Raw genomic sequence first — 11,218 nt, 5'->3', positions numbered from 1 at the left:
TGATCTACTGGATCACTTCCAAAACGTTTTGTAGCTACCAGTCATTTTGAACCCAGAATATGTAATAATTAGTTGAGGTTCAAAAATTCGGCTTTCACAGCTCTCTGGTGTGACCTTGATAAAGAAAGCTGCTGCTCACTTTCAAATGTGACCATCACTTGTTCCTCACTCACTTTAGATTTCTTTAAATCTCCATCAGCTTTATCGACATGGAAGTAAAATATGGACTTTGAACATGAAAGTTTTACAGATTTTACCAATTAAGCCTCTGGGTGCAACAGTTTTGCCAGAGCGATCGCTCTCTGTGATCCTCTTATATTTTTCAGTGGAAAGGTTGAAGAGAGCCTAAGGCGCTGACACTGTCAGGGTTAGTGGTTCAGTCCCCCGTGAGCTTCAGTGGATATTAAGCAAAGCATTAACATCATACTACACAACATTTTCATTTGGAAAACGCACACTAAAAGTGAACCCTCATATCAGTTTGCAGTTCCCTTTGAATAGAAACGTCCTCCTCCTGACACATGGTAAAGGTTACTGAATTGTACAAAAGCTTTTAAGACATATGTGTCGTAAAATGATAAATCTTACTCAGAACATAAAGATCCCCTCTGAAATGGAGGAGCTTTAAAGTCGAGTAAGAAAATAACAGAAGGTACAAAAAGTGCCGATGACAGCAGAGCACAGTCACCCCTCTATGTATGTCTCGAAGCAATAATCTTCTTTCTTCTTGAAAAACATTTTCATCCTCCTGCCTGGGCACTTACAGCTGACAGCAGCCGCACAACAGACAGAAAGGAACTACTGAGGTCTTCTTCACTGTGGTGGTTGTGCTGCCAGGACCTGATCATTATCTTTAAGCAACTGCTGTGCAAACTTCTGTTTGACTCACATTTATTCTGCACAGTGTCATTTTGTGTATAACCCAGTTAGAGCAGCCAGTAAACACACGTCACAAACACTAATTAGGAGCAAATATATGTACCAAAGACAGGAAAATAACTTCTAATGGCCGAGCAATGTGAACGCTAGAAAATAAAATTGCCATCAAGTGGTTGTTGTCTTCTCTCACTTAAAGACCCTTTATATTGTAAAATGTACACACTTGAAATATCCTGTAGCATGCAGAGCTCAAAGTTTTGATTTAAAAGATGTATATAGGATGTGGGACATGTGAGTGTTGTGTGTATTGCTGTTCATGGAGTACCAGAAAAAACTCTAATGATAATTCTTCACCTCAGTACCCCAATATCAATCACAAAACTGGTAAGTGGGCCATGTGCTAAAGGGTCTAAAGACTGATGGATAGTAAGTAAAGGTTATATGAGGCAAGCACCAAGTGTAGAAGTGTTGGAACGCTGTCCACAAGTTTAAATAACTTTTGTTTCAAAGTCATATTTGGGGGCAAAACACTACATAAATGCACCACACCTACCTCCACTGTACATACTGTTGTTATAAGTACTGCTATTGTTCTGTTCTTAGTCTTACTGTTGTAGTTTATTTCTAATTTTCTTACTGGACATAGAGAGACAAGTTTCACCGGAGTCAAATTCCTTGTTTGCTTGTACAAACTTGGCCAATAAAGTTGATTCTGATTCAGAAAAGAGTTTTGAATCTGGAATTCCAGGCAAAATCGGCACAACATGGATGTAAACAATGCAGGTTTCAAACTAAAGAAAAGAAAATACGTGCAACACATTTGTTAGCCCTCATGATTCAATAAAGTGTGGATGGAGAGAAAAGAGCTATAAAGTTATAACTTCAGTCAACTAATCTCCATTAGACCATCAAGATTACCGCCTGATCCTTAATGAGCAGCATTTCTCACACAGCTGACTCAGAGGTTCGCTGGTCGGTCAGACAGACCCAGAGAAGTGAAGACGCCCTTTGCAGTGACTAGTAAGGGCACTGCTGTAGCTTCATGGTTGTCAGCGGCAGCTCCACCCTACAAACCCAACAGCAGAATTTAGGATGGATCATCTTTGAATAAGAACTTTGAAAGAATTAAAGACACACGAGTGTAAAGGCTTAATTGCCCTGTCTGTCCTTGATTGTACTTTACTGCTTTAATTGCCTTTTTGTGGAGTTATTCCCAGAGCTGCTTTAAGTGCCCTTTGTCACTTTGAATGTCCTGTGCTGCCTTAAGTGCTCTGTGGAACAAAAAAAGGGCTTTTGTTAATATTGAATTACAGCAGGAATAGCTGTGTGTGTGTGTGTGTGTGTGTGTGTGTGTGTGTGAAGATCAGTTCAACACCCGCTGCCAGGGTGCCGTTGAGCATTTATACTTACTTCCACTCTAAAGTCGTCTTGTTGATGTCAGGGGATCAAAGAGAACCTAAGAAAGTTTGACTTTTATAGACTTTGTTAGTTCTAAGAGAGTTTTCAGGTCAGTATGTTCAGCTGGAATGAGCCACAGTGAGGGCTCTGCTGAGATGTTTGTAAAAAGTGTTTGGAAATTTGAAATTGAAGCAGTTTGTATGCACTTAGTGACAGTTAACACTTTTTCTATAACTTTCTAGTGCCTGGAGCTAAAAGTGGATATTTACCAAATCTAAGTTCTCAACACTGAAGGAAAAATGCACCACTTCACATTAAAGACCGCTGGCAGACACTTATCCTGAACCTGAATCTATCTGGCCACTTTATTCAAATGCTTGTAGAAGTGGTTCTCAGGGCAGCTTGTGATCAAGTGTTCGCACCATCTTGACGGTTTCCTGCGACGAAATTTAGGCGACAGTCCTATGAATCTGTCGTTCAGTAGGCTCCATACAGAAAGAATCTTATGTCTGTGTCTCAGACTACTGAAGCGTCGAGTTAACCAACAGCAGAAGAAACTATTTATTCATTAGAAACATCACAAACCTCATCATCTGAAAGCCTCTTTAGATTCTGCCATCCTTTGACTAAGAACGTCTCTCACTCAGTCCTACAAAGCACCATATGTTGTCATCAGGCATTTTTGTAAGAGCAGGTGTGATTGTTTTTTTTTTTTCCAAATGTATAAAATCTCACTTCTGACCCAAACACTTATATTCCTTTGTAATCTTAAGCTGTAGTGCAGCAATAGTTCAGGAAGCCTGCAGTAAAATGCAGTGCGTCCACATCTGTGCAACCCATAGAACAGCTTGCATCGGGGTTTTTAGACAAACAAATTGCTTTCCTGTTGACTTCCTCCAGCACCGCTAACAAGCCGAGTCTGCTGCCAATTCTCTCAGAATACAACACTGCTGGCCTGACAACGTTTCTGTTTTGGATGTCCTGTCGTGTGGAGTAGCACCACAAATTAAGCCGCTTAAAATTAAAGCAAAAGCGTACAGAGGAAGGAGAGCTGGACTAAAAGCAAAAGGAGCAGAAACAAGTGTGGCAGCAGCATCTTCACAGGGGTCAGGCTGAGTTTAGGGCTGTCAGTATTCACACAGTGGGAGGAAGACAGTGGACATGTTTGTATCTGCTGTGGCTTCTGTCTTTATGACGCCCGGGGGGCCTCGTAAAAAGATGCTACAAACTTTAAACAAAACCCTGTCACAGTGACGAGGACCAACTTTTGGTTGGTTTGGTTGTCACTGGTTTAACTTTGGTGCATGACTGAAAGCTTTAAGCTCTTTTAAGCCGAAGACTAAAAGTGGGAGGATTGTTATTTCTGACTGTAAAATAGTTCCAGCTCCTCTTTTCTGTTTGTTGTAGTCTGTAGTCTCCTTCAGGCCTGAGGGGTGTTTGTGAAGTGAGAGTAGAAGTCTGGGTGAGACCACCATGGTCTAAACTTAACCTGGTCTGGACCAGTTAGTCTGCGGCTTCTTTTCCCTCACAATATTCCCTCTGAGTGATGAAAACATTGTACCGTCCATGCAAATCATGATGCAAACATGATGCGAGGTGTTCCTTATGGCGCTTTTCCATCACACAGTTTTAGCTCGACTCGCCTCGGTTTGGTTGGTTTTCCATTATAGTAGCGTCCCACCTCAAAGTGGGGGGGTCGTCATAGCAAGGCGGCCCGAAACTCCAGTGGCGTAATTTGTATGTGACACAAACACAAACACAGCTAAGGACATGGAGCGTTTGGTTTGTGTGAAGCCGGAAATGATAAAAACGTCCAGTCTGTTTTAACGAGTCGCTCTCATGACTCATCCAGTGACATCACTCCCTGGCCAATCAGTGGCCTGCAGTCTGGTGACGTCACATTTTCAGCTCGACTCAGCTCGCTTGGAACCCCGGCAGAGTAGGTACTGAAATAGTACCTGGTACCAGGTGCTATCACCTAGTGGGAAACCAAAAAGACCGAGTCGAGTCGAGTAGGTGGAAAAGAGCCATTAGTGAGGCCAGTGAACGCAGCAGTGTCATGGGAACATACATGCATTCAGTCAGTGCTGCAGAAAGTCTTAAATATTAACACAGCAGTTAATCCATGCACTGAAAGAATGGATGTTTGTGTTTGGTCATTTGCTGCCAAGTGTGTTTTACATGTTTTAGGCTATTTGCTATTTAAGACAGATCATATTTAATCAATAAAATCAATTTGACCAAACACTAAAGAGCTTTTCCCCGTCTCCTTCATCACCGGACAGACTCAGACCAAAATGCACTTGAGTCTGTTAAAATATACTGTTTGAACGAAGAAGAGCTCGACAAAGTGCAGCTGCCACATTGGTAATAAACAGGAAGCCCTGAGTGTTAGAATAAATACGTTCTCTTCTTCTCTCTTGTCTTGTTGTTATATTCTTCATGGCTCTCCATGACCTGACACACCAGATGGTTTGTTACACACAACCATCTGGGAAAACGTTCGTAGAAAGTGTTTATAAAAGGGCCAGGCGTTCAAAAGATACTCGGCATGTGATTGGATCACCCGTCTGCCCGTCACTGTCTAACACAGGCTATCGTCACCCTTTGTGGCAACCGTTTTCTCATGGAACAGTATGTTTCATCCAGGGTGAAAGGCATCAGCGTCTTATTTTTTCATCTTCTGGTCGTTTATTTCATCTCCTGCTGGATCACTCACATGCAGGCTAAAGGAAACAGTCCGGGCACGATGGTGGATGAAGAAGCCCGATGAATGACGGCTCTCCTCCTCCAAAAAGTCTCTTCCTTTTGTCAGGCCCTTCAGCCCCATGTGCAGCAGGAGCTCTGGGAACTTAAATTCTTGCGGTTTGACATCTTCCCATGTGAATCACTTCCCTCTGGGCAACTTTTTGCTGCTTTTTCATCTGTGTTGTCACACAAGGTTTTGATCAAGTTGTCATCAAAAATGGACTGAAGATCTACAAATACGCATCTGTTACTTTGAAAGGGTCTGCGTGCAGCAAACTGAAATTATTTGTTTGTTGCCGTGCAGTTGGTTCTTAAAACTTCACCCAGCCATCTGCCCCCCTTTTGCTCTGCTATACATCTATCAAACCTCTTTCTCTCTTTCTCTTTCTCTTTCTCTCACTCGCTCACACACTCACATGTTTCTCCTGTGAATTGCTGAACTGAATGCACTTCTTCTCTCTCATCTCTCTCTCTTGCTGCTTCTCCCTCTCCTTCTCTGGGCCTCTTTCCTTCTTTCCCTCTTTCTTTCTTTCTTTCTCAGACAAAAGTCACCTTTCCTGTCAGTAAGCTGTGTGTGTGTGTGTGTGTGTGTGTAATAAGCACACTTCCTTGCCTTAACGTTGTTATCAGACAAGAGACAGCTCTAATTCTCTCTCTCCCCCTCTCTCTCTCACACACACACACACACACACACACACACACACACACGTATACACAGGACAGACCTACTAACCATAGTGAGAGTTGAGAACAATCCATTGCTGTCTCTTTCTATCAAGTCCTCTATCTGTGACCGGGTGGGCTCCAGGGTGTGTGTGTGTGTGTGTGTGTGTGTGTGTGTGTGTGTGTGTGTATATATAGATGTATAATGTGTGCGCGTGTGTGTGCGCGTGTGTGTGTTCTCTGGTGCGAAGCTGTTAAATTGCTATCTTAAAGGTGACCTCCCCTACAGACAGGAGATATTACACTCAACTCTAAAATACTACAAACTGGACACAAGAGTGTATGTGTGTGTGTGTGTGTGTGTGTGTGTGTGGTTGTTTTACCCTTATCATTATTATTATTATTATTATTATTATGAGTTTATTATGAATCTTCTTTATTATTAATCTCTTATGAATCACTATAGCAGCGTGCAGCAGAACCTGATTACCGGTTCTTTGGTAACATGTGTTCTGATGGATTTGGACCTTTGTAACGAGTCTTTGTTCTAAGATATTCATCACAAAACCACATGATAGATATCAGCCGCCAGTTGAAACTACTATCTTCGTCAGCGCACACAATGGGCAGTGAAGAGGTGATGTGCTGCTTGTATATACGTAGCCATGTACCGTAACACTTAGTGTTAGGTTTTAGGTTTAAGGCAGAGCAGGCATACAGCTAATATGATACACTTGCATACTTCAGCTCCGACCCTCCAGTTCTCTCCGTCCTCTCAAAGGTCAGCACTGTCAAGACGATTTGCAACTGGTCAGTGGCGCAAATTTGTGCAAGTGAACTCCACGCAAAAAGCAGCCTGCATATTTACTTCGCTCCCGTAAGCAAACCCACGGTGATGCTACCGACATGAAGAAACAACATTGGGATTGTGGGATTATTTTCATGTACATGCTGAGCAACAACCAACACACTTGATTAACAATTAAGAGGTTAATACCAGAGATATCAGAGGTAGATATCAGCATTATAAAAGCAGAAACTGGCAGCAGGCAGCACCAAGTACAGCTTCAGCAGCCTCAGTATCCCTGTATGTCTATCTATACGTCTATATATCCCTGTGCACCCCAAGTCCAGTGCCAACGCTAAGTGCATGTATTATGTATCAAGGCAGGAAGGAAAGACTTGGAAGTAGAGTTGGAGGGTCTGGAGTGCATCTGACTTTCAGACCTCTCCATCCTGTGGAGGACTTGCAGTTAATATTCAAGTGTTTGCCTTATTAACTGCTCCACTAACCTTAACCATACCAAAGCTGCAATGTGGCGACACTTCAACTTACACAACTAACCCAAGGTTACGCAGAATTTTCCAGTATTGACATTGTTGTCTGGCACAAGGGTTGGACTAAATAGAGTCTGTTGCATGAATGAATGAGTTTAGCAGCCGTTTTTAACTGACGGCGGCAGGAGGTGAAGAAAAGCACCAACAGAAAGACGACACTGAGCAAAGACTGGAGACTGTGAGGAATAATTAATCTGCTAAAAACAGTTTAATCAGTTAGAGGAGAGAAACTCCTCCTCTGAACAAGTCAGACAATCCAGATTTAGATTTTGCAATTAGTTTCTCAATTCCATTAAATACATTGCATTTCCTTGGCATTAGCCACTGATCTAACGGACTGGAAATTCAATTATACTCATTATCCTGTAATGTGAACAATGGGATTAATTTTGAAGTACTGCATTCTTCTTCTGACCTTTTCTGTTCCCAACACAAAAAAAAAAACAACTTGTATTTGTTTATGTGCATTTCTGAAACTTTAGTGGAAACCTAAAAAAGTGAGACGGTGACTTTTCAATGTTGGCAAGTGGAGGCGGAGGGGGAGCCACATGAACCGTGCCGAGTGCAAAGACGAGAAGTGTTGAAATCAGTATTTTCGTGCACAAGGTAATTTTTCACACAATCTTTACACTTTTAAAGGGCTTTGCTGACTAGACGGTGCAATAATCACACTTAACTCAACATACCTCAGTGGGCCCTGTAAACCTGTTGGTCCAGACATGCTGGTGCAGAAAACAGCCCACAATGTGAAATGTTCATGCAGCTCTCCGTGGTGTTTTATTCTAATCAGGAAGATGCTCGCACAGATGGTAAGCATGACGGCGTGCTGCTGCCCCAGTGTCATGCTTCATGTTCACAATATGGTGCTTTGGGGGCCATTGCGCTGGCTCATTTTGGCCATGGCCTAAACATCTGTCTGGTGAACCTTGGAGTGTTTGACCATGTCTGAAGGCAACATTTTTCCTACCTCTTTGGGTGAAGAGCAGCATCTTAGCAGAATATATATATATATGTCATTTTGTATGCATGAAAAATGAAACCAGGAATCATCCCTCTTCACAGACACAGAGACTCTGTCGTGACTCCTCAGGTACCGATGATGATGTGCAGATGATGAAAGGAAAACGTCCGCTGACAACGACTTGTTGCATAAAAATAGGTTTATTCCAAACAGACCAGTTGTCTAACAGGCGCCATGGTTTCCTGGGAAGACGTGAAGCCACTTCTATGTCTCGTACAGACAGAGTGACCCCCGGACGAATGTGTGTCTTCATCTTCGTCTTCCCGAGCTGTTCTTCTGACCACCTTTTTATACCTTTAAGGAAGCTTATCTCACCCTATGGTTTCCATCAGTTCAAGACCCCCTGTTTGTCCAAATACAGAGGAAATGCAGAGGTAATGTCTCTCTTGGGAGTTCATCCTACACCTCCATGTCCATGTCTTACATAAACATCCACACAGAGGACACACACATATATCATATCAGATACCACAACTCCCAAAAGTTAGAAATACTGTGAATATGAGGGGGTCGGGGGTGTCAAACACTGACCTCATCAAACCAGCTCTTAATTGGGATCACGACACTTTATGGTTTCAGTGTATTGTTGCTATCGCGTTAAGTGCTCTACATGTTCAGTGAAGTCATACTGTTGTTGTTTCTCACCACCTGAATGATTCACATAAGATGAATCCTAAGCATCTGCTGAAAGATTGAGTATAACGCTGACAATACCACGGGGTGTGAGATAGAGGCCGTCCACCATTTCTACCCACAGTCTCATTTGTTCAAGGTAATTGCCAAGGTATCGCATTTAATTAAAAGATAAAGTATTAATTGATGTTTGAATGTGGCAGACATTTGTCTTCAATCAGAGGGTCACTACGGACTCTGATCCCTGTTATCTCTCAAAACAAGAGGAGGAGTCCAAACAATGACAGAAATAGACAATCGTTTATTTGTAGCTTAGCTCCCTGTATCTCTGTGTGTGTGTGTGTGTATCTGTGTGTGTGTGTGTGTGTGTGTGTGGGAGTGCAGGCGTTGTTGTCAGGTGTATTGTGTGAAGGCGAGGTGATTCTTCTTCTCTCTTATCTTGTTGTTCTCTTGTCTCTGTCAGCCAGCTGTCTGCTGCAGAGCTGCTCAAACACACACAGAAACACAGGACACACAAATATATTGTAGGTAGATCCTTTGATTCTCCCAACACACACACACACACACACACACACACACACACTCATTGTGATCTACTCACCTATACACACTAGGCACTGCAGGAAGCAGTGGTTGTCGTGGGAAGTTCCAGTCATAGAACACTGTGTGTGTTTGTGGAGGTGTATTCTGCTGATTTCTTATTTTAGTTTCATAAAAAACATAATTTCTGGGTTGTTTTTTCCTGTTTTCAGGTCTAACTTTGGACTTCAGTGACATTTTATCAAATTAAGTGTTGTACTTAATTATCCCAGTCCAATGTAATCCCTCATCAAGTCTCTTTTGGTTTAGCTACCTACATTTCTTAGTAGCTAAAGTTATAAATAATGCAAACTCAGAGATTAAATTGAGATCTGCAATCAGCTCAGAAGGCAAAAATTGACTTACAGCCTAATTAAATTTCACAGTCTGTTGCTAAAACATGAAAATGAGAAGAGCAGGAGAAGATGGGGAAAGCTTTTGAGGAGCGTTTCTGACACGAACAGCACTAACCATCAGATTTTCATGTGGTTATTATTCACACGTTACTTGCTCCAAATCAGAGGTCCTAATTCAGAGTCATTAAGTCGATGAGTTGAAATCGATAATGTGATATGAAAGTTTTCAACCGGAGGCTTCGGGCTGCTGTTATTGACGAGACGTGTTGAGTGAGATCATTTCCATTTCTCCAAAGACTTTTTCACCATTTCATGCCTCAGTCTTTACACAGAGATCACACAACACTCACCACTGAAGCAAAACAGACGTGTAACACTTAACACAGCAGCCAAATGGGCGAAAAGACAAGTTTTGTACTATATTTGATGGCTGTGTGTTCATCCCCCTTCATTTCCTGTCACCCATCCACTAAGGTCTCCTTACTCAGGACTCAAACCTGTGGCGTTTGGTGCTCATGGTCAGTCTTTGACCTAAAAGCCAGCAGGATGCCCCCACTAAGGAGACGCTGCCAGAGCATCTCACAGCTCTCAGCTTTCATAAACCACAAACTGAGAAAGGAGAACCATGATTAGCCTGGTTTCCATCCAGATGTCCCCCTCAGAGTTTCCATTCAGAAGCACTTTATAGAAGCTGTTTTATATTTTATATTATTTGTATTATCAATATTAGGTTTTGGCCCCACGGAGACAAACAGCTGGTGAAGCTAATTCTTTTGTTTGGTGTCTTTCAGCTATGACAGAACAAGTGTGATGTCATTATAAAAGGGTTTGGTGTAGACCTGCTCTTTATGTAAGAGATAGAGACATGATGGTGCTTACATCACTCTCCTCATTGGTCCATTGATTACTTCTTTCCATTGATTACTGATTACATCTCTCCAGTTAAGTGGAAGCTTGAATGATGTTTCAAATGTTTCACTTTGTGTTTGTGGTGAAACAACTTTTCCACATCAGCCAAAAAACATAATAACAAAAAAATACTTTTTTACTATGTGCAAATTCATCCATTGTCTGTGTGTGTGTGTGTGTGTGTGTGTGTGTATTATAAGGTTCATAACTAAAAAAACATTCCAAAGGCAAACACACACACACACACACACACTGAGGAGCTGTCAGGTCTGCAGAGTCTGATGCCGGCCGACAGCTCAGCGTGAGTCTTTGATATTGAGATACCGAGGTCACAGAAGGCACACACACACACACACACACACACACACACACACACACACACACACACACACACACAAAGACATGAACACTTACCTGCACACCAGAAAACTCTACATCCACACACACACAGAAATGTGAAACTTCATTTACATGCCTTCACTCTCTCTTTAACCCTCTCACACACACACACACACACACACACACTTACACACTCACACACACACACACACACACACACACAGTAAGCCCGTTTTGACAGGCATCAGACAGACAGCTGACACTCTCTTCTTCTGCACATCAGGCAGGATGTGATGGTTGAAATCTCCTCTGGACTGAGACTCTCTGTATTTACAGATGACACCATTCTTATGAA

This window comes from Pempheris klunzingeri, chromosome 4 (genome assembly GCF_042242105.1).
Source record: "Pempheris klunzingeri isolate RE-2024b chromosome 4, fPemKlu1.hap1, whole genome shotgun sequence".
In the NCBI taxonomy this organism is placed as follows: domain Eukaryota; kingdom Metazoa; phylum Chordata; class Actinopteri; order Acropomatiformes; family Pempheridae; genus Pempheris; species Pempheris klunzingeri.
Note: the sequence above shows the minus strand (reverse complement) of the source record.